The sequence below is a fragment of the Eschrichtius robustus genome, chromosome 2 (assembly GCF_028021215.1).
Source record: "Eschrichtius robustus isolate mEscRob2 chromosome 2, mEscRob2.pri, whole genome shotgun sequence".
Classification (NCBI taxonomy): Eukaryota; Metazoa; Chordata; class Mammalia; order Artiodactyla; family Eschrichtiidae; genus Eschrichtius; species Eschrichtius robustus.
The window spans coordinates 70,797,439-70,820,859 of NC_090825.1; the positions used below are offsets into that span (position 1 = coordinate 70,797,439).

A 23,421-nucleotide genomic window follows, 5' to 3' on the forward strand; every position below is an offset into this window, starting at 1 on the left:
AAATACTTACAAGTAAACCATTTTAGCTGGAAACTTCTTTGTCCTGAAATTAAATAGATTGATATTCAGAATAAAATTTATTGACGTTAGTTGCCGGGAGAACCAAGATTTTCCCTATGAATATACAAGGTAAACAAAATGGTTTTCAAATGTCTTTCTGAAAGGGGAGAATAATTAATTTTTCTCCACTATAAGCTGTCCTTAAGATATGAAGATGTATTGCAAATCATGCTTAAAGTGCATGTGTTTTACAATTAAACTTTTAGTCATTGCAACTTTAAGCCAAGTTTCTAACTAAGGCTTATTAGAAGAAACCATTCCCATACATTGCGGGCGTTGGCATAGGTATTTTACTGACATGAAAGTCGAAAGTTTATCAGAAAGGACAAACATGTAGTTGCATGTCGAACTAGGAGTTAAAGCTTTTTCTCATAAGTAAAAGAAAATATCATAGAATTTTAGATTAAGCCAACAATTTAGGGCAGGGTTAAAATTATAAATTTTAGTTACTTAGAAATATTTGGGCTATACCTAACATTGTTTCTAATAGGTTCAGTCACACTTAAATAATTCACAAGAGTCATAAAAAATAATTTGGAAGAAGCTTTTGTATTGTTTATACTTAGTGTTAATGACAAACAGTATTTATAATTATAGCCAATTGTATTGCACACAAAAACTTAACAAATGTAATTTCGAAGTTGACTTAAAAGTGTATGTTCAGTTTTGCAGTACTTAGTCATCTTTAAAATCGAGTACTTTGATTCTTTCAGAATATAGTATTTAACAGACCAGGTAAATAAAAAAAATTATGAACTGCGTGGAATACATATTCATTCTTTAAGAGACTAATGAAGTTATCTAAAAATTTCAGTGACCATGGTTACTCAGGTGCCAGAATCAATAGAACAAGGATGACAAAATATCACATAAAAATAGTTTGAAACCACAATAAGTACACTCCTTTTTAAAAAATAAAATATGCTTTAATCTTCTGAACCATATTCTACATGTCATAATTTTAATGAAAATCAGATTTGAGTTTTGAGGTTTCAAAATATGGTTTCATTAAAATGTAGATAAGATTGTGTTTTAAAAATATTAGATTTTTTTGGTGGGGTGGATAATTTCTGGTAACTTTTTAAACCACAAATATTTCATAATTTTAAACAGCAATTAGGTTAGTCTGAAAGAGTATGATACGTATAAATTTGTGACATATCTGTGTCATCATTGATACAAAAGTTGTTTTAGATAACAGTGGTCATTAAAAAAAATCAGATCTTATTATTTTCCCACTATGCGACAATGTGTTAAGCATGTAGATTGAAAATTATTTATGGGATTGTCCGAATAAAACAATTGCCTCATAGCGTTAATTTATATTGGTAGGAACATTTCTCTTCTTAAGCACCAGTTTTGCCCCCCACAGCCCAGAAAATTGATTTTATGCATAATAATTTATAGCATCCTTAATCAAGGTATGCTGCGCATCCTTTACATTCATTAGTCCGTGTTACTTGTGAATATGGATTTTGGTTATTAAAATGGTTTCATATGTTTACTATGTATAGTCCCTAGCTTTAAGCTCCCTACTTGCTTAAATGTTTTCAATTTGCTATAATACAACAATTTGTAGAGAAATGCTGTGAAGCATAGTTAAAAGAATGAGTCCTTGAAATAGAATCACTTCTTAAAAATATGTCCTAACATGTGGTCTCATTTTTCCATATTTTGCATTAATTAAAATCCTATTCTGAAAAAAATATTTTTGCCTAGACTTTTGAATTCACAAAATAAAAATACCAATTATATAAATGTACTAATTTTGGAAATCAATGACGTAAAAACATGCTTTAGTAGTGTGTTGATTGTTTATTCTGAAGATTTTTCCCTGAAGAAACTCTTTGTAATGAGAAAATGTTGCCACTTCTAATTATTAAATATTCTGTGCAATACATGTTTTAAAATTGTATTAAAAATAAAATTAATTTCATATTCTCTCTAATCATATTCCTGTCACATGTATGCATAAAAAATTCTAGCCCATGAAACTTTTGAAAAGAGCATGTACCATTTCACATTTTTACTTGGAGATATATTGAAAAATAACATTTTATTTAGAATGAGTAGATTATGACAGAATTAGATAAAAAGGAGACGAAATGATATTTGTGTATTTATTTGAATAGTCTAGTATCATATATATAATTAATTCTTCATCTTTCAGATACTGAAGATAGTAATGAAAGAGACCAACATTTAAAATATGAAGTATTTTCTTTTAAAAAAAAATTTTTTTTTTTTTTTCCACTCTAAAAAATTGTCAAATGGTAACAGCCCTACTTTCTACACCAGGAAAACCCACTGTTGAGTTAGTTGGCTCTGATTCCAGTGGTCTCATCAGCTTTCTGAATGTAGGTACCTCAGCAGTGCCTCTTCCAACATAACAATATCAACTTTTAGAGATTAAAAAATATATTTTGGCAATTGAAACTCACCAGCGCCTTTCTGCTTCTCCAGGAAGTTGTACCCGTCAGCACCTGCTGAGGGCTTTGTTGTCCAAACTCTGACAGGTAAAAAAATTCCTGTAGAATAAAGCCAGACCAGCTGGCTTTGAAGAGAAACCCCCCAGTTTGGGCTTCCTTTGCCTCCTCTCCTTTTCTATGAGGACCCAGGCTTTCCCCCCTTGATCGTCAAGCCGTAAGATGCGTGATCCCTGTGCACAAGTGTCTGGCAGGCCGAGGTGCACCTGTTCCTGTCACTCTGGAGTAAATTTAGCTGTAAAGGTATCACTGACAACCAGACCTTTGTCAGTGCTGGCAAAAGAACACAGAATTGCTTTCCTCTCCTCCCCCCTTACTAGCCCCTTCGCTGCTAGCTCAAATGGAAAATATCAAATCGGAAGTCTATCCAAAAATCATTCCTGAAAAATGAGATTGCTTTCATATGGTAAAAAGTAAGGTTCTTATTTCACACAGACTTTAAAATTACATTTCCAAGAAAAATCTTGGAAGAAGATGAGTTTTTGTTCAATTAATTGTGGCTGGAAACTTTTTAATGGAAGCATAACACACATTTACTTCATTTCAGGTTATTAAATTGTGTTAAGCATTAAAGTTAGTTGCCATTCTTTGCTGTAGCTCATTTGTTCTTTTTGATCCAAAGAAATATTAGAAGGTTAAAACTCATCACATAGGGGGGATTAATCATGCTACCAAAATTAGAAAGCATGTAGTTCTGAGAGACTGAATGTCAAAATTGTATGCTCATAGCACTTAAACGATTGGGACTCGGGGATCCCACTACGACATTTAAAATGGCAGCTAATGTCTGTGGAAACTTGGGTGTTTAGGAGTGGGCTAAAGCTAGAGTTCTCTTACTCTTTGATTACGGTAAGGACATTTATCATTTATGTGAATTTTTTAGAGTAATTTCCTTATTGACGCTTTGAGAGCAATTCCTCTTGAAGGAAAAGAGAGAGGCAGGCAGTGTTCATTGATACATCTGACATAAATATAGTAGTCAAGATATATAAAGCAGCCCAAGGAGTAATGTGTTTAGCCATGGCATTCGGAGCTTTTGCTTTATTAATTATGATTCCTTAAGTGGTGTTAAAAAGAGTTGTGCAAAGTACCTGTTCTACCATATTTTTATTGCCGTTTACCAGGGTTGGGTGTGATGAGAAGAAGAAATCTGGGTCAAAATCAAAAGTGCTTTGTAAAATAAAGTTCTTATTTACTTGCTATGTGTAAACAGCCACTCACCAAGCCTAATTTCTCCACAGGGCCCCACTTTCAGATAAAAACATAGACCTGAATGGCATCATCCAGTATCCAAGGAAACCATGTAAGTACCTCTCTCACTGTGTACTTCTCTTATTCAGAGTTTAAAAGCTCGCTGAGTACTGCATAAGTGAGTGTTTTTATTTAATAATTATATGGGAGGTACTTTTTAGGAGCTTGCTAAAAAGAAGCAGGTTCTTGATTGTTACATGCATCATAACAAAACCCTTACGTTTTCATCATATTTGATAAAATTATGTGTGTAGTCCCAACTTCTCCATCAATTCTCATTCTTAGGTACAAAACAGCTACTCAAAGTCTTAATGAATTAAGAGTTTCAAACTTTTCCAAGACCCATTAGTGTCTGAGAAACAATGTTTCAGAGGCCTTGTGCCAGGAGTAGTTACCTAATTGTAATAAAACTTTTTAAATTTCAAAAATTAAGAAAAATGACTTGGAAAATAATACTTTGTTGGTAAACATTTATAGCAATTTATTTGGTTTTAGACTTGCTTGGGGAGTGAGCAAGTGAGCAAAGAGATGAGGTTAAGTATTTAAATGACCCAAAGAATCTTGAAAGCAAGTGTAATTTCTAAGATGCAAAAATCTGTTGGCAGAACGGTTTGGGAGGTTGGCATATTATTTTCATTCATTCTTTTTTTTTTGTCCCCAAACTAAGGTACATTTCTGTAGCTAATTTCAAGGCTCTAATTAATTTTCAGGAACTATGGAATCTACTATGGAAATTTAGTTTCGAAACAATATGCTATTCTGGAGAAAGATCCATTTCTAAAATAATTGGATTGTTCTTTCAAGTACTTCTTTACCTGGACTTTATTATGTTTTTCATATTTGACCTTTCTACTTTTAAAATCAAATTATTTTCAATGCTAAATGATTATTCATTATAGTTTACTTTTTAATGAAATACTTAAAAGTATACTCATGTAATTATAGATCTTTTTTACCATTTGCATCAGCTATGTGGTTTAACTAGTCTTTTAAACACAGACATATTACTTTTCATCAAGGTTTTCAGGAGTTGCATTTAAATGCAGCTGGTTTAGCCCTGTGGTTTGGGAGTTTTTCATATTATTTGTATTTACTTTTGTTACTGTTGTATTTCTGACTTTGCTCTGCAGCCTGGTTCCTTGCTAAGCATGAATGACAGAGATGATCTCACTCACAGTTTCTCTGCTAAATTAGACATACCCTTCACCTGGTCGGAGAACCTGGCTAGGCTGTGAGGGTTTTTTTTTTTTTTTTTTTTATGCTAGTTACAAACTTCAAAAGTGTGGAGTTGGAGGCCTGAAGTACTGCCCGCTAAACTAGGAATTCCTTTCCACAAAATAAAGGTAATTGGTGGCAATTGCTGGGTAAACTCGGAAGCAGTGCATGGTTAGAATAGATCATTATAAAGAAAGAAAATGCAAATAGGGAAAACTAGCTAATGTTATAATTCCTTATCTTGAGGAAATGGAATTTTAAAAAATTCCATTCTCCTTATAGCAAGAGGAAGAAGAAAATCTACACTGCAGTGCCTGTGGCACAGTTTTAAATATTTACATTAGAATATAGATTTTCCAGAAAAATCATTTAAATTTGATAGGTTTAATTCAACCTCCTATACCAAAGAGAAAATGACAATAGAAATAAATTGATATATGCACATCAGTTCATCAGTAGTGGCCTCTCTAACAAAGACCATCATTATTCAATAGAACTTTTCTGTGATGATGGACATGTTCTCTATCTGCACTGTCCAGTATGGTAACCAGTGGCCACATGTGTCCGTTGAGCACTTGAAATTGGCTTGTGCAATGGAGAAACTGAATTTTAAATTTTATTTAAATTTAATTACTTTAAATTTACATAGGTCATATGTGACTAGTGGTTACTGTACTATATTTTGCTTTTATCAGAAATTAAAATACCCTCTCGCAAAGAATTTTTAATCCTTTGGTATTCTATCACACAATATCATTTTTTATATTTGCTTTAATATTTAAATTATCATTGTAATGAAATTTTTTATAACATTTCCCAAAGATAAGTGTTTTTAATACAGTTGATGGGAAGACATTATAATATTGTTTTATAAGCTCAGACTAGCAACTTTTAAAATGGCCATTGTAAACAAGACTGTGTCTAAAAAGAAAAACACTTTAATAAAACTTCTAACTGTGGTGATAAATATTTTGAAAAGTTCACTTACAATTTCTGCAATACATCCTTGCAAATATTTCCCAAAATGTAACCAGCCTACACAAATGCTCACTGGCCTTGATCCCCCAAAGTTGATTCTGCTCCCAAAGCACACATCAGGTTTTAAGTCTGTTCCCAGGGCCTTTTCAGACATTTAATGAAGATAAACATTAGGATACATGATGATATTTTAATAATAGTACTACACTAGTATTATAGACAGAATAATTACCTAAAATACTGAGAATTTAAAAATTACATTTAAAAAAAATCAGTAAATCAACTCATTTCTTGCATATATGTAGCATATTGGTTATTTGTAGGATATTGAACTATAGACCATGAGGAATTTTTTTAAATGGAAGATATAAGACTCATCCTCTTAGGAGCTCCCTTTATTGGGCTCGGGCATATCCTTTTGGAGGGTAGGATTCAGATAAGGTAAGAAGAGAGAGGAGATTTCTTTTGGCAGAACCTTGGACAAGCTACTCAAAATATCCCTCCTACCGTCAAAAAAAAAAAAAAAGAAAAAGAAAAACAGTTTGTAGATAAAACATACTTTCTAATGAATTATTTGACTTGAGAAAGAATTTTGGACATCTCCAAAGATTCCTTTCCCCTCACCTCAAAACCCAGAAACTAAAAAGTGTGAGCAGTAAGTGGAGTTGTTAAGCAAACGGTAGACATGGGAATGGCCAAACTGAATGGAATGAGCTCTGTTGCAAGGATGCTGTAGGAAGGACAGCAGTCAACATACTCTATTAGACTTCTCACACACCTCACCTTATTGAAAGAACAGGAAGAAGTAACAGTCACATTTATAGACCCAGTTTTTTGGTCTCCTTTGATATCTTTTGGTGTCTTATATAGTCAACCACTTGTATACTGTCAGGTTTTCAGAGAGAAGGTCTACCCTTGCTTAAGAGACAGTGTTCTGTGTGGAGAACACATGGTCCTCCAGTAAGGAAATCCGACAAATCACAGTCTTTAGTGTCCTTGTAAAATATCGTCTCCGATCTCTCTGTGTCTGAGAAATTGTTTTCATTCAGACTGTGACCTCTGAGTCCTTAACTACCACCTCAATTATGTATTTATTTGTGTGTTTTTAAGTTTATTTATCTAAATTTGTTATATGAAAATTCCAAACATATTTAAAAGTAGAGAGAACGGTATGAACTTGCATACAATTACACCTACCTTCAACAATTATTGTCTTGTAGGCAACTTTGTTTCATCATATCCCCTTACCACCTCTCACCGCATCCCAAATTATTTTGAAGCCAATCCCAGACATGACATCACTTCATCCTTTAATATTTCAGTAGGTATCTTTAAAAGATTAGGACTTTTTTTTAAATTGAGAAAATGAGCCACATCTAAAAAATAAACCACACTGAAAAAGTCAATATTTCTTATTGTTGTCAAATAGGTACAATCAATATTCAAGTTTTTCCAATTGCCTCAAAATTTTTTCTAATTGCTTTGTACTGTTTGAAACAGAATACGTATAAGATCCATACTTCGCAATTGGTTGATATTTCTCTTCTCTTTTAATCTATAGGTTTCCCCCTCAGTGTATTTATTTTTCCTTATTTGTTGAGAAAACTGGATTGTGCTTGTAGAGCTTTCCATAGTTTGTATTTGCTGATGCATTCCTGTGGAGTTGTTTAATAAGCTCCTCTGTCCCATGTCTATCCTATTAGTTGGTAATTAAGACTAGGAACCTGACCAGATTCATTTGGAGAAGGCTGGGCAAAACTACTGGTTCTCGCTCTACTTGAGCTGTTAGCAGGTATTGATCATTGCTTAGATCCATTTATTCCTTAAGGTTAGGAATACCCAGCCTCGGGTAGTTTCCTTACACATTTGCCCAGATCAATACTCTGCTAAACTCCCGAGTGGGACTCTTTGCAGATCTTAGGAGAGCTTTCTCTGTGCAGCAGCTCTCTGCCACGTGCTCTGACCCGTGAACTGTAGCCACCCTGTTCTGCCATGCCTTCAGTTCTGTTTCCTCAACTCGGGGAGTTTGTGTCCCTTGAGTTACCCTCCCTGTGCCACTGCCAAGAAACCCTCAAGACAGTAAGCAGGACATTCGTAAGATTCACCTCCTTGTCTCCTCATCTCTCAGGGATAACTGTTCTTTGTTGCCCGATGTCCTGTGTCTTAAAAATCACTGTTTCATATAGTTTGTCAGAGTTTGGTGGTTGTTGTTGTTTTAGGAAGGAGGGTACATCCAGCCCCTCTTAATTCATCTTGGCTGGATAGGAAGTCTCTCCAATTGTTTCTTAAAAAAGTTTAACCATAGCTTATTAATTCAAACACTATCTTAACATGAAGCTCAATACTTGAAACAAAGTGAAAAATGTTGGAATTGAAGTGTGTGTGTGTGTGTGTGTGTGTGTATGTGTACTTTGGAACACTGCTAAAGTCTTTAAACTGTCTGTGCAACTTCCAGGACCTCTTGCTGATATTTTCCCTCCCAACTAATTACGTTTTTTCCACAAGATGAGCTCTGTTTTATTTCCTGCCATTTAGAGGCAATTTTGTGGTTCTTTCATTCATTCCTTCAGCAAGTACTTTGAGTACCTACTGTGTGTTCTATAAAGTGTTGGAGGTACAGTGATGAATATGACACAACCTATCCCCTTAAAAATCTTGCCATTTATTTTCACACTGAAACTTGTACATGAATATTCATAACAACTGTATTAGTTAATAGCCCCAAACTGGAAATACCTAAATGTCCATAATGGATGAATGGTTAAACAGACAGTGATATATCCATAGTATGTAATACTACTTAGCAATAACTAGTAATCAACTATTGCTATGGGCAACAACTTGGATGAACCTCAAGGAAATTGTGCTGCATGAAAAGAGTTTACCTTAAACAGATACATTATTGCTTGTTTCCATATATATAACATTCATAAAATAACATAATTACAGAGATGGAGGACAGATTAGTGGTTGCCAGGGGTGAGAGGGGAGGGGAGGGAGTAGGTGTGGACCTGAAAGGGTAGCACTGGGAGTCTGCGGTGATGGCACAGTTCAGTGTCTTGATTGTGGAAGTGGTTACTCAAAGCTACACATGTGATAAAGTTGCATACAGCTACACACATATACACACACATACAAATAAGTGCATGCATAACTGGTGAAATCTGAATAAGCTTTATGGATTGTACCAATGTTAGTTACCTGGTTTTGCTATTGTAGTTATGCAAGATGTTAACACTGGGAGTGGGGAGAGGGGCTGGGGGAAGGGTACACAGCACAGGCACAGGACATTTCTTTGCACCTTTTTGTGAATTTTTAATTATTTCAAAATCAAATGGTTTTTCTTAAAAATCTTGCAGTTTCGTGGAAGATACAAGGAACGAAATAGCCAGTTACAATACATTGTAATAATACTCAGCTAATGGAAAGTACTATGGGGTATATGTATGGAGGAGTACCTTATTCCCAAGTCCAGAGGCAATGTCTCTGCTGCTCCTTTGTCTCCTACAACTTCCCAGTCAGGCCCTGCTTCTATTTGAGAGGCATGTATTAGTGGTAATGGACTTGCAGAAGGCTTGTGAGTAACCCTCCTCCACCCTTACCACACAGAGCGATGTGCCCTACTCGTTAAGCCCTCAGTAAAATATCGTCACCATACAAGGCAAACATTTTATAAGGATGAGCCTCTATACAGTAACAGGAGTCTCATGTTCTCACGACATGTTCAGATGTAAGTTCAAAGACCTATTCCAAATTTAAGTATCAATGAGTTTTGGATTACACACAGTTTTGGCTCATCTCAGGTCCTGTCCTGCCATCAACCCCCATCAGCCAGAGCTTTACTCTGACCTGTTTAGAAATAGCCTTTGTGTGTGAGGACGAACACAGAGCTGCAGTGGGTTTTGTACATACATTGTCACTTGTTACTGTAATGTATTTTAATTCAGTGACAGATTGTCACATATTTTGAGTATTCTTAAGTTATAAAAGTTTTTCCCCCTTGAAACTAAGTAGAATATATATATTGTTTCTGATATGTTGGGAGACATATTTTGGTTCTATTCATATTTAGTAAGAAGCACTAGAAAAGCCATTCAATGTGAATTTATACTCTTGTCACATTGTGACAGCTCAGTTGTCTTAGAATTTTATTAGACTGTGTCTGTATTTCACAAATCCATGGCTAGGTGGGCTTACAGTGTATAAGCTGGAAATATTTTGATGTTATCTGTTGTTGTTCTTGTTGTTCCAGAAACTCACCCCTCCTCTCAGTGTGAGGAAGACCTCCTTGGAGTTGCCCTTGGACTAAGGAGGGTGTCTGAGTCTGTACCTGTGTGTGTTACTGGAATATTCACTGGGTAGCAAACATCCGTAGACTTTTTAATCCAATCTGAGTCTCCCTGAAATAGAGTCTCAAGGTGTATGATTAGACAGCTTTGTTTGTGTCATTTACCTTTATGAACATAGCAGCCGATATGAAATTGCCTATGTCTACTTTGTGAAATTCACACTTAGTTCTATCTTTTGAACTCATTCTTCTTTTTTAAAAAAAATTGATGAAGCGGTGGGGTCTTGATCCGTTTTTTTTCAAATTTTGCTAAGATAGAAATAATGTATTTTAGATTTAACAGAGAGTTTATTATTGATTAGATCCTGAGAATTTTTCTCTTCTTTTTTTGTGGTGTCCAGTTGTGTACTACTTTTTATTTTGACATTTTATTAATTTTGATTTTCTGAAATAAAAACTTGTTATTTGTGTGCTAAATCCTTTAAAACCATTTATGAAAACAAACCAGACCATGTCAATGATACAGCTGACTTAGAATATTTCTTTCTCATTTTCTGGTAATTTGTGCCAACTGGGTGGCCCTGATTTTTATATGACCATGATCTTTTCTGTATCCTATCCTATCTCTGTATATCTTAGAAAATTATTACTTATTTCTTCTTCTTCTTTTTTTTTAATGTATTTATTATAAGGACTCTTAAGGTTACATAACATTCCACATGTTGTGTACTTTTCCTACAACCTTAAGATTGTACCATGTGAGTCTGGTTCTGTTAATACTGTTAAATAACATTACAAGCATTTTTCTTGGAGAGGTATAGGGATTAACAGGAAGCAGTGGCTTTTTCATAGATTTGGGAAGCTCTGAAATGGTTTTTTCTAGGTAGCCTAAATATCCTTGAAACATTAATTTTGGAATAAGAGTTGAATAAGCACCAATGTAATTCCTCCACTTTGTAAGGAGAGAGGCACTGCCACCATCTGACTTCCTTGCCCTGTGTGTACCTGAACAAAATTGAGCTGAATGTACTTATGCTCCCACCTGTAGCCAATCCGATCAGTTCCTGGACCAAACCCAATGACAATAGAAAGCATATTTAGAGCCTCTGACTTTTTCTCCCTCCGTGGGTACATCTGGTGGCCCAACTAACAACTGCTAGGCCCACTGCTCATTCTCAGCTCGAGTCTCTGTAGTGCACTGGGTCTGGGAGGCCCTGACTCTGAGCCTAGCCCCAGAGGCCTGTGTGGCCTCACAGTCACAGAAATTATCCCCTTTTCTCTTTTTATGGGACTAGGTCTCTGCTAGGTCTCCTTGGATCTTTGGATGCTGTCTCTGTCTTTAGTCCGCACTGTGGTGGCTTACAGAATGGGATCAGATCTGATAATGACCACTCCTTTCCTGATTTCTAGGTATTCAGGTAGTCGCTCTTTCCTCTGCCTGATGTGAGACCATGTTACCTACAGCTGCATGGGACTGCAGAACTCACTGTGCCCTTCAAATGTTATGCCTGTCTATCTCACTGACCCTTGGGTTGGGTGACAGCCTTGGATGGGGCCCGCTCTGTATTTATGATCCCAAATGTGAGTACTGGCCTGGTACTGCTAAAGATCCATTCTGCCTCACACCTGTAACAGGGAGAAGGGCCACAGACATAGTGAGTCTCTGGAGAGTGGCCTCTCACTGATTACACCATAGTCAGAGGCTCACTCGCTTTCTTATTTGCTATTTAACTCTTCCTAGTTCCAAAAAGCTTTTTCATAACTTTCAGTAAGATGCATACAGTAAGGAGCAGAACCAAGCCAAGTAAGAAATAAGGGGTGGGATTAAACTGAACCAGAAATTCAAGGCCTTCCTGCAAAAAAGCCTGAAGTTGAGTAACTTGAATTTTAGACTCAAGTGTTCTGCCAGTCAGAGAAAAAGGGAGATGTAAAAACGGATGCCACTCACTATCAGATCAGAGTTGGGCAGGAGATTCAGTTCATCAAGAGAGACGCTCTTGTTTCCTAACTGTGGGTTTTGGGGAGGAATGTATTGAGTGGTTTGTTACATAAAATTTTTGTATCTGATCATCATATTAAAATGCCAGTGCATGTTGCTGAATCCTTTCTAGCATGAAACACTTCAAAAAATTATTCTTCTTCAAAATGCCTTTAGACTAGCACAGTTCAATAATTTTCTAGTATCCACAGTAAAAAGTAAAAAGATACATGTGGAAGTAATTTAATGATATACACATTCCACTCAATATATCCAAAAATATTATTATCTCAACAGGTAATGAGTATAAAAATTATTGGCACATTTTCTTTTGTAACTAAGTCTTTGAAGTCCAGTGTATATTTTTACCCTTACGGCACAACTCAGTTTGGACTAGTCACATTTCAAGTGCTCAATAGGCACATGTGGGTGAGTGGGGTAGTGGTGGAAGGGGCAAGTCTTGTTTATTGTAATATCCTTGTGATAATTTCAGTCTTGAGATTTCTCAGCTACAGCTATCATCAGGAAACTTTAAAGGCGAATTCTTCAGTGTTCCTTGTACTGAGTGGTTGATCATTAATCTAAAAGTTATCATTTTATGTCACCAAAACGAATTTGATGAGAAGAACAAATAGATTCAGTCATTATCAAGAAAGCAAATAACTTGCTCTGAAAACTGATGGACCCTTACTTTCAATCCTTGTCATTAGTGAATGTACTATAATTTACATTATCTGGGAGATTCTCTTGATCTATTTTTATGCCACCTGTTTCCTTAAGACTTCCATGATTTCACCAGCTTTCTCTTCTAGGGTTCCAGTGAGAATTAGTTTGTATTTTTTCAAAGATATTCATGACTTTTTGCTTGACATACAGTTACTGGTTCATTTCTTTGATAGCCCCTTGTTGAGAACTGAGACTTGTTGGCTGTCCTCCTCCCCTTCAGTGCCTTGCATGGAGTAAAGTGTAGTCGGTAGTGCTTGTTGAATGAACACGTGTGTGTCTTCTCCTCTGATTTATGGTCTGGAAAACAGGGGCATGTTTTGACTCCTTTGGTATATTTGTAGCATAGTGTGGGGAATGTACTTGATGCTTAATGAATTCTTGCTGACTGGACCCAGGACTTATAATTGGCCTTCCTAGTCTTGGTCCAAAACTGTATCCATCAAACTGTTAAATTACATCCCTGAAGAGAAAATCACTGTTTTCATTTGGAGGAAGAAGTACAAAAACACATCACCAACCTTCCTTGCTGGTTCCTAACTGACTCTATGAAAAAAGGAAAGAATTAATGGAGAAAGTGACACTAACTTTAGTTACATGCCAATAAAGTATAATACACGATTTTTGCCAGAAGGAAAAGTAGGACTATTTTCCTAGGTCCTAAACATTATGATGAAAGAATCTAGTCTGTGCATATTTGAATCATTCATTCTTTCATCCAATAAATACTGAACACCTGTGTTAGGCACAGGGGATTAAAAAAAATGAAGCATTTTGACCCTCAGTTTGCTCACATTTTAGTTGGAAAGCCAGAACATGTCAAAGACCTTTTTAAACCATTTGTAAGTTTAGAGCGAGCTAGCTACTAATGGGAAGAAGATTCAGTAAATCTAACTTTCACTCTGGTTTTCCTTCAGTGGTGTTGGCTAATAAGTATTTTTAGAATAAATGTGTATATAGTGGTTTGTTTTTAAAGACGTTACATTATTTGGCATTTATTACATTTTATTTATTTCTTTGATTGATTAATTGCAGTTAAATTACCTTAGCATGCTAGAACAGATTTTACAGATTTTGACATATGATTAAATAGCATAAAGCATAACTAATATGTTTTTTAGTGGCATGCTATGTATTAAAGCATAAAATTTAAACACACACTTCATCAGGAATTTTTGCAGTTACAGTGAATTAAGAAGATTTAGATATCGGAACTCTCCCCCACCACTGCATGCCTTAAGGGAGGGGCAAGAATTTTATAATTGAGATTATTATAGAAGAGTGTCCTGACATAATTGATTGACTTTAGTGATGTGCCTTGAAAGTTCAAATTCAAGGTGTGCACTTATTTCAGTCAGCTTATTCTGAATGTTTAAATAAGAAATACTATTTCTGGGTATTCTGAATAACTCGTTGTACATTTATTCCTAATAGTGAGCATTTGGACTAATGATGGATTACTAATGAGCATGTAAATGTACCACCTGATTACATTAATATATGATCTTCCATGACGAGGTCTGAAATGAACATTTCTAGTGTGTATTTCTTTTCCCCAAATGGCACTGTGGTGTATACCGAGCAGGACCGAGACAAGGGTGTTTTTCTTAAGAGCCACTGATTTAGTCAATTATCAGAAATCACATTATAATAAATGCTGTTCTAAGAATTTTGATTAACCTTTAAATAAATGTTACTCTGGAAAAAAAAATCTGCCAAATGTGTTAATGATAAATTGTGAAGTGGTAGTAATTGCAAGTATGGCTTCATAGATAACATAGTTAATTGATACCACCCTCTCAAACATATATAGCACATCAGCTGCTGTGAGGCTGCATGAATGATAGTAATGGTGTCTATGGCATTTTTGATGTATTGAGGATGATATGAGCAAAATGGAAACTTACAGTGCTCACCAGGGTCATTCTCTCAGGGACATCTGATGCCCATGGTCAAGTAAATTTTTAATGACACATAGTCACTACACACCTTTCAGCCTTCTGAAGAGGTAAGTGCACATTGATCTGTCCTAATTAGCCTTGCAGAGTACTTCAGACATCCTTGCATGAACACTGTTATTTAATAAAAATGGGAGCTGTTTTTTACACAAGCTCAGCACTTGCTCCTTGGATGGCTGTACTGTTGCTGTTTTTCTTTTTTTTTTTTTTCACTCAAGTCTCATGTTCATTCTTGTTTTTGTCTCGCTCTGTAGTATCAATGCAGCTGCATAAAAAAGTAAGCAAAAATTAAGGAGTGGGTCTGATTATGAAGGTTCATTGTTATTATAAGAAACCCATAAAGCACACATCCATTCCTTTCCTTATGTATAGGGTGCTGACTGCATAAAATTGCTTGGAAAGACATTAAGGATATACAAGCAATTCTGTTGAGGTGTGCAGTGGGATGCTTTTATGTTTGGCAATAAAGGTGACTCTGGAATATCTGATTTGCAAAATAAAAGGTAGCCAAAACAATTTGTAATTGTTCTAGGTTGGGACATTAGGGACATCTACTTTTTTTTTTAAGAGTTTACTTTTCATCTGAGTTTGGGGTCTGTAACCAAGAATCCTGAGTTTGCTCAGTGTTGGGGTAAATCAAGTATTGTTTATAATTACCTGATAGGACTTGGAGGTAGGGGAATTTCTAGTATAGATGCTTCTTATTATCATGGTGTTATTCAGTTCCAAATGTGATACAGACCAGATGGTGTTAAATCCCATCGCAGGGATAAAGTCTACAGCCAGAACTTCTTAGAGGCACGAATATCACTTGGTGGATGTGGTACACTGGTTACTGGATTATTTTGTTCTTAAGAAAATGGAACAAGAGTAGGTTCCTGTAGAGCTGTAGGGCTGGCCATTGATGACAATGTTTGGAGTTGCCCTTGTCTGCAAGGAAATCAGGCATCTCTTCCTGTTGTTTCATGACCACAGAGTTGGCTATTGGGCTCCACAAATGCCTCCTTTACCTGCTTGCTGATATCTGAGGTTGCATAGAGATTAAAATTTTTGGATTTTGCAGGTATCCCTAGAAATGATAACACTTTGTTTAAATCAGATCCATAGAACTCAGTGTGAGCGAGCTTACCAGCTTTTTCTGGAGAGCAGGTTTTGAAAGTGGGGTGGCTACAAAATACGAGGACCCTGGGTAACAAGGGTGTAAGAGGAACTGTCTTGTGAGCATAGTAGGGGCGACATAAACGGCTGTGAGTGAGGAGGATTAGAACGGCAGAGGACAAGATTTGCTTTCTCTACCATATAGGAAACCTCTGCAAGCGTCGTACTTTCTAATTACAGTGTTTTGGTTTTTAAAAAAAAATTAATTAATTTAATTTCGGCTGCTTTGGGTCTTTGTTGCTGCGTGTGGGCTTTCTCTAGTTGCGGCGAGCAGGGGCTACTCTTCATTGTGGTGCGCAGGCTTCTCATTGCGGTGGCTTCTCTTGTTGCCGAGCACAGGCTCTAGGCGCGTGGGCTTCAGTAGTTGCAGCACGTGGGCTCAGTAGTTGTGGCTCGCGGGCTCTAGAGCGCAGGCTCAGTGGTTGTAGCGCACGGGCTTCATTGCTCCGCGGCATGTGGGATCTTCCCGGACCAGGGCTTGAACCCGTGTTCCCTGCATTAGCAGGTGGATTCTTAACCACTTCGCCACCAGGGAAGTCCCTCTAATTACAGTTTTAAAACACTCTTAAAAATTCTGGTTGAAAACTGAATTTGTTTTCAGTTTTCTTAGGTACAAAATTTATGATTTCATTGCTGTCAGATGTTTTCTTTGAATTACCTAGTTCATTTATTTAAGAAGGATTTATTGAACAATTGCTATGGGCAAAATAGTATGTTGGATGCTAAGGAAAAAAGACAGGATTCTCATCTATAGTGTTTCTGTCAGTCACTATGCTTTAGGCTACAGGTAACAGAAAACCCAGCTTCAAATGTCTTTAGCAATAAGGAAGTTTGTTGGCTCCACCACTGAAAGTCCAGAGGGTGGAATTCAGGTACATTTTAATCCAGTAGTTTTGACTTAGTTTCCCTTTCATTCTTCTTCCTTACCTTCTTGGCGGAACAGCTTCATCAGTGGCTAGTAGCAAGATGGCTATCAAGTGAGAGGGGCTATTTCAGAGCCTTTCTAGAAGAGCTAGAAAGGCTTTCCCAGAAGCTTCAAAGAAACCTCTTCTTGGATTTTATTAGCCCAAGAGGCCAAGCCTATACAGGCAATTACAGGACTGGTGGATACAGATATGTATGGGTTCAGTGGGAGCATTGGTGGGGCGGAGGGGGACATTCATTCTAGATTGATGGAGATGGGGGATTCAGGAAAGAATTCCTTGAAGAGATGCTGCCCAAACTAAATCCAAGAGGCTGAGAAGGAATGAGGAGGTGGGAAGGGTATGCAGGGAATGAGGGAAATGGGTGCAACGACACAGAAGTGAGAGAGTATATTGCGTAAAAGCAGCTTCCTTACTCATTCCTCAAGTCTCAGCTTCACCTTATCTTGCCTGGGAGGTTTAACGGAGCCTTGTGTGGTCTCCTGGTTCCCTGTACTTATCCCGTCTTAACACTCACCACACTTCATTGTTACTCATTCACTGCCTGCTCTTCTCAACTAGACTCTGTGAGGGCAGAGTTCATGCCTGTCTAATTGCCCCTCTATTCCTGGTGCCTAGCACGCTGCCCAGCATCATAGGGAGCTAGTAAATTTTGTTAAAGGTAGAAATGAATGAATGATGTATTATTCTTTTACTAAATGACAGCATTTGGACCTGTTCATTTCTACATTGATAAGAATGGTAATAACTTTTATGGTCCTGACTAGACTTACAAATAGTCATAAAATGTGGGCACTGAAACTGAGTCTTGAGGATTCTAAGGAGTTTTTTGACTCTGATATGACCAACTATTTTGAATAGAATTTTCTCAAGCATAGTATGTGTATCTATACAATCCTAAAGTAGGATGAGACCTTAAAATTCATCAAGACTCATTCGTTGGATGGATGAGTCTTTGTCTGTTGGAAGACTGAGTCTTTCCTCACTACATTCTTCAAAAGATTAGCCCATATGATAAAACTCCAGCTCAAGTGACTTTCTTTCTTCCTTTCTTTTTTTAATATTTTATTTATTTATTTTGGCTGCTCCGGGTCTTGGTTGCGGCACGCAGGATCTTTTAGTTGTGGCATGCGGGCTCCTAGTTGTGGCATGTGTGTGGGATCTAGTTCACCGACCAGGGATCGAACCCAGGTCCCCTGCATTGGGAGGGTGGAGTCTTACCCACTGGACCACCAAGGGAGTCCCTCAGGTGACTTTCTGATGTTTCTTTTAGTTTTATGATTTTTGGAATTTCTAATTAAATAATTAATACATGATTTTATTGATATTAGTCAGAAATTACCTTTCTGTCTATTCTTTGATGTGTAATATACTAGTGATAGGCCATGGAGTTGGGGAAAGATTTTGCTAGATTCTGCTATGATGCATTTTCCATTTGAAGTTTTAAAGTAAGCTTCATATATTGAAATAAATTAATGAAAAGATGCTTTTGGATAGAGTTGTATATGGTACTTGCTGCTCATTATCATCAGTATTATAATATATAAATATAAAACATACCAAATATTAAAAATCTGAAATGTTTAACTTGAAGAAAAAGAATAACGAAAAAATATATAATGATGTCTCATAATGAAATCTGGCCCCAAATTCTATTTGTGATGTTAGAGACCTTTTGCAGCTGTCTAGTGAGTCTCTAAAGATCTCTAAGGCAAATCTAGATGTTTTCCCAGAGTATGTCCCAAGTCCATTTTGTGTAGTCTTTCTAAGTACTTTTTAATGTACCCTTACAAGTTTGAAATCTCTTAATTTAATGTATTCCTTATGATGTCATCTAGACAAAATTGTTTTATTAAGACCTCAAAATGTAAATATCACATTCCTGTAATAAGTTCTTCATTGTCATTAAGATGAACTTTTTGTGGTACATCGTGATTATACAGTTATATGTAAGAAATAGAAAGAACTTTATGATTAACCGACACTGCAAATCTACCTGTCATGATTACATAAGTTTCCCATGTAATCCTGACAGGTAGAAGGCATATTCTGTAACTGAAGGGAACAAAGGAGATGAATGACCTTTGCCATTACAAAGTATGGTTGATTGGGACATCCCCTGCTTTAAGAGCCTGGGAAAGAGAAGGAAATAACCTTTACTGAGAAGCTTTTTGGAGGTTCTGCTGTTTGGGGTAGAATCATGGGACTGCTGGAAATCTTTGGACAGTAGTGGTCCACTTCTCCTTCTGCCGAGAAGAGGACTGGGCTTAGCGAGGTTAAGCCACTTGCCCAGAGCCTTGCATGATTAATGAGCCAGCAGAGGAGCCCGGGCTAGTGCTGGTGTCTCCTGTTCTCAGACTTATGGATGCGCTGTGCACAACGTCATGCTGCTCTCTTGGACTCTTCATTGCTGAAGAAACTTAACCAGATGTGAGAAGTAAAGTCCTTTCGCATGAATTCATTAATAAAAATATTACAGTGGTTTTGCAGTTTTACAGAGTGGAGATTTACTGACTTCAGAAAGTTAAGGAGTGAAGCCCCCCAGATACTAAACGAAATCTACTCATAATTTAAAAAAAACAAAACTTATTTAGGAAACTTCTCTTAAGTTCACCAGAAGCCCTGTCTCCTCTAGGAAAGAAAGCAGGTCGAGGCTGTCGAAGCTCGGCTGTGCATTGTGTTTTTCTCCTCTGAGAGCGCAGGAGATTGGCATTACTCCGCAGTAGTGTCACAGCCCGCAGTCATTTAATGCCTCTTCTTGTGAGGCCAGGATTCCACGCCCAAGTGCATTTAGTAGGTCAGTACAGTAATTTTAAATGTCTTTCTTTCAATCTTTTGCCATCTTCAATTATACCTTTCCACCCTACTATTTGTGTAATTTTCTTCTGTCTGAAGTCTCTTTACTGTTGTTCTCTATTGCACAGCATGACAAATTACCCATCAAGCCATATCTTTTCAGCCCAGAAATGCACAATAACACGGAGTCATGGCATTATCGCATGTTGTGCACTTTATTTCCTCACAGTTCATTCAAGTGTGTCACTTTATTTTCCTGGCTTCCTTTTGTCATCATGGAGATTAACCATTTTATCCTTCTTAAACTTTAGAAACAATTAGAATTTCATTATAGTGGAAGCTGAGAGTGAATGCTTGCTCAGTACTATATGGAGTATACTTTTCATATTATCGGTGGCAAAATTAAAGCCATGAATCCTGAGTCCTTTTCGAAGGAGTGACCTTAGAAGTCATTATACAGCTGAGTAACCCTGGCTCTGGACAAGAGAATTATTTGAGCCTGTGGCCACCAAACACATTAACTGTAAGAAACCATTTAGCCTGACATTGAGTACCTGATTCTTCTGTTCTCCTGGGAATTATGAAACGCTCTGGGGCCCATGTGTTCTGTACACAAAATCTTTTTTTCCTCTTAGCTTTGGCTAAATACCAATAGTGTACAGTGTGCAATGAGATACAATAGACATTGCAAGTATGTGTTAGAAAATCAATTGGTATTGATGCTCTAATCAGCAGGGCTGCAGCTGGTATGTAGACACATCACTGGAAATGGTGATTAAGATCGTATTCAAAAGCATTAAAAAAAACCCCCACAACGTTTAGATCACTTTTCAGATAGATTGCTGTTTTACTGGGACAGATGAGTTGGGCAGCTAGCGATACTTCTAGATTCTGCTACTTTCTAAGATGTTTTATAACTTAATATATTTTATATGTTAAATTTATAATTTATTTTAAGTGTTATATTTATAGGATGCAGGATAGTGGTTGTTGGTAAACAAAAAGTTCAAAATTCTTTTGCCGCAGGCAACTTCCAGCCTGCCAGATACTAGGTACGAGCTGCTCTAGAGAAAGGGTAGGGGAGGAAAGGGCTGTGGTTACAGTGTGGCTTTAGGCTGAAAACACACCTAGTGAGGTGGCTGAGCGGGCAAGGGGAAGAGAGAGACAGAGGGAGGGAGGGAGGGAGGGAGAGACGGAGAGGACGAAAACGAATGTAACATGGTCTGGAGGGGAAAAGTCAGTAAGGATCATGGTATGGCAAAGGAGGTTTCCAGAATTTAAAGCAATGGAGCAGTGGGAATATGAGGTGAGGTTTCCTACCCAGGCATTTCCTACCCATGAGCAAGTAATTAGCTAAACATATTAGCTGAAAAATTCTTCTAGGAAAACTTAAGGATAAAAAGAGACTCGAACTAGAAAGGGTGGTTGCTTTCATAAAACTCTTCATTTTCTACTCTAAATCCATGTTTTCCTGTGAACACCTTTAGGTTGTACTAAGAATAGAGTGATTGAAATTTCAACCGCATATATAATTTTCAATCTTAACTGTTTTTATAAATAGAGAATAAGCTGGGTGTTTAAAATAAATCTTGGTATGGACGTCCTACCTTTTTACCTCTATATTATCTTTGACACTCAGCTAAACTCTAGTCTAGAAGTATCAAAGCCCAGCTAGAAGATGGAAGAAGGGTACCAGAACCAGGGAATGTAAGTGTCTTTTAGAAATAGTGATCATCATAGAAAAGGCAAGCTATTGATATTATCATAAGCTTGGGATTTCATGAAGGTAAACTGCTATGGGGTGGGGGAAGACTGATACTTTAAGCATTTGACAGTAGTTCTTTAAACCATAAAACACATCAAGGCTTATCATATATGATTTATAACTAGCAGCCAGTAAAAAAAAAAAAAAGAAAAAAGAAAAAAGGGAAGAGTGAGGGATTTCTAGGGAATGAAAGAGGAAGTAGCAACAAAAAATTAAAACTTGAGAGAACTTCCTAGCTTTCAAAATACTTTTGAATGTGTTTTTCCATGTGTTCATCACAAACTACCTGCAGATAAAATAGGACAGGAATTATTAAAGCTCTTTTAAGAGATGGAGAAAATGAGACTCAGTAGAAAAGAGACTTACCTGAAGTCACATAAGCAAGTGGACAAAATAGTACTGCTAGAACTGAGGTCTTTAGAACTCTGTTGTCCAACATGGTAGCCACTAGCCACTGGGGCTGTTGAGCACTTGAAAGGTGCCTGGTCCTATATGAGATGTGCTGTACATATAAAATACACACTAGATTTCAAAAAGTTACTGCAAAGAAACAGGAATATTTTACATAACATTATGGATATATTGGGTTAGATAAAAATATTATTAAAATTAATTCATCTGTTTCTATTTATTTTTTGATATGGCTACTGGAAAAATTTAAATTACCTATGTGACTTGCATCTATGGCTTGCATTATATTCCTGTTGCTACTGTTGGCACCTCATCCAGTACTCGTCCAGAAAAATAAAGGGAAGAGAAAAAGGAGGGTGAACTGGGTATCATGGAGTTTGAAGCATTCATTCTCCAACTGTGTCTCAGTTTTATTTATCATTTCAATTCAGTTAAAAAACCATTGAGTACCTAATATTTACCGAGGTGATTCTAGGCAATACGTTCAGCATATTTTGAGGAGAGGGGAAAAGAATCATAACGGGGGAGAGAATATCTTTTCTGGAATTCTCTAACCAGATAGACCCACATGAGAAGAAGCATACAAAAGATGCTCTCATTAGATTTTGTCAGATCTCTTCTAAAGGAACATAAGTAGTGTAGATGTGCAGAACCTGAGATTTTCCTGGCTGGGTGGGTACGTCGGTCTCAGGCACCCAAGGGCATTTTATGGCAGGTGCAGGGAGGAGGGTACGCCGTCTGTCATATGGCCTGTCCAAGTGAATTCCACCCACACGGGGGAGGACCTTGGCTGAGGACAAACGTGTGAAGCACATTAAGAAAGAGCTGTATGAAAAATGCAGCTCAGAGCAGGAATAAAGGAAATGTTGAAAAACTAATGAACCATAAGATCTCTGTAATCGTCTCTTAATAGGCACATTGTTGAGTAACAGTGGAGTGCGCTAGGTTAGTTATAACTTGTTACATCCGATTTCATGAGCTGCGTGGCAGTGCGCACCTAGTTCTGGAGGAAAGGACTGAACCCACTGTTGTCACTTAGAACATACCCCAGTAATTACTGCTACAGATTCCCGTCTCAGAAAATATTAATATTTTTACAGTAACAGTTTTCAAAACCTGGAGTGCAATGAAAGAAAATTGAACGACTATTGCAATTTTTCAAGGTTTGAGCGGAAGGGAGAAAAGAGACTTCTGTGATTTTTTTAAATGAAATTCCACTTTAAAAATTCTAGATCTATTTGAAATCTGTCATTTTAAAATTAATAACTGTTTTCCCTTAACGCAGTCTGTGTAAAGAAACCGAATCCACTTCTGAACAGTTCTCCTGCCTTCCCAGATACATGGAAATTCACTACTGTTGCTGACAAACAAAATGCCACAAGATTTGTCATACAAATCACATTATAAGAGGTTCCAAAAACTTGACAACGT

At 36.8% G+C, this 23,421-nt stretch overlaps 1 long non-coding RNA gene across 2 annotated transcripts in view; it reads left to right on the forward strand.

The window, feature by feature from the left end:
• The window catches only part of LOC137757134 (uncharacterized), a 154,681-nt gene that overhangs the window by 12,218 nt on the left and 119,042 nt on the right, over positions 1 to 23,421 (forward strand). For both annotated transcript variants that reach the window (XR_011072299.1, XR_011072300.1), the window contains exon 3: positions 3,788 to 3,849. This is a non-coding gene — a long non-coding RNA (uncharacterized lncRNA). The remainder of the gene's footprint in view (positions 1 to 3,787; positions 3,850 to 23,421) is intronic.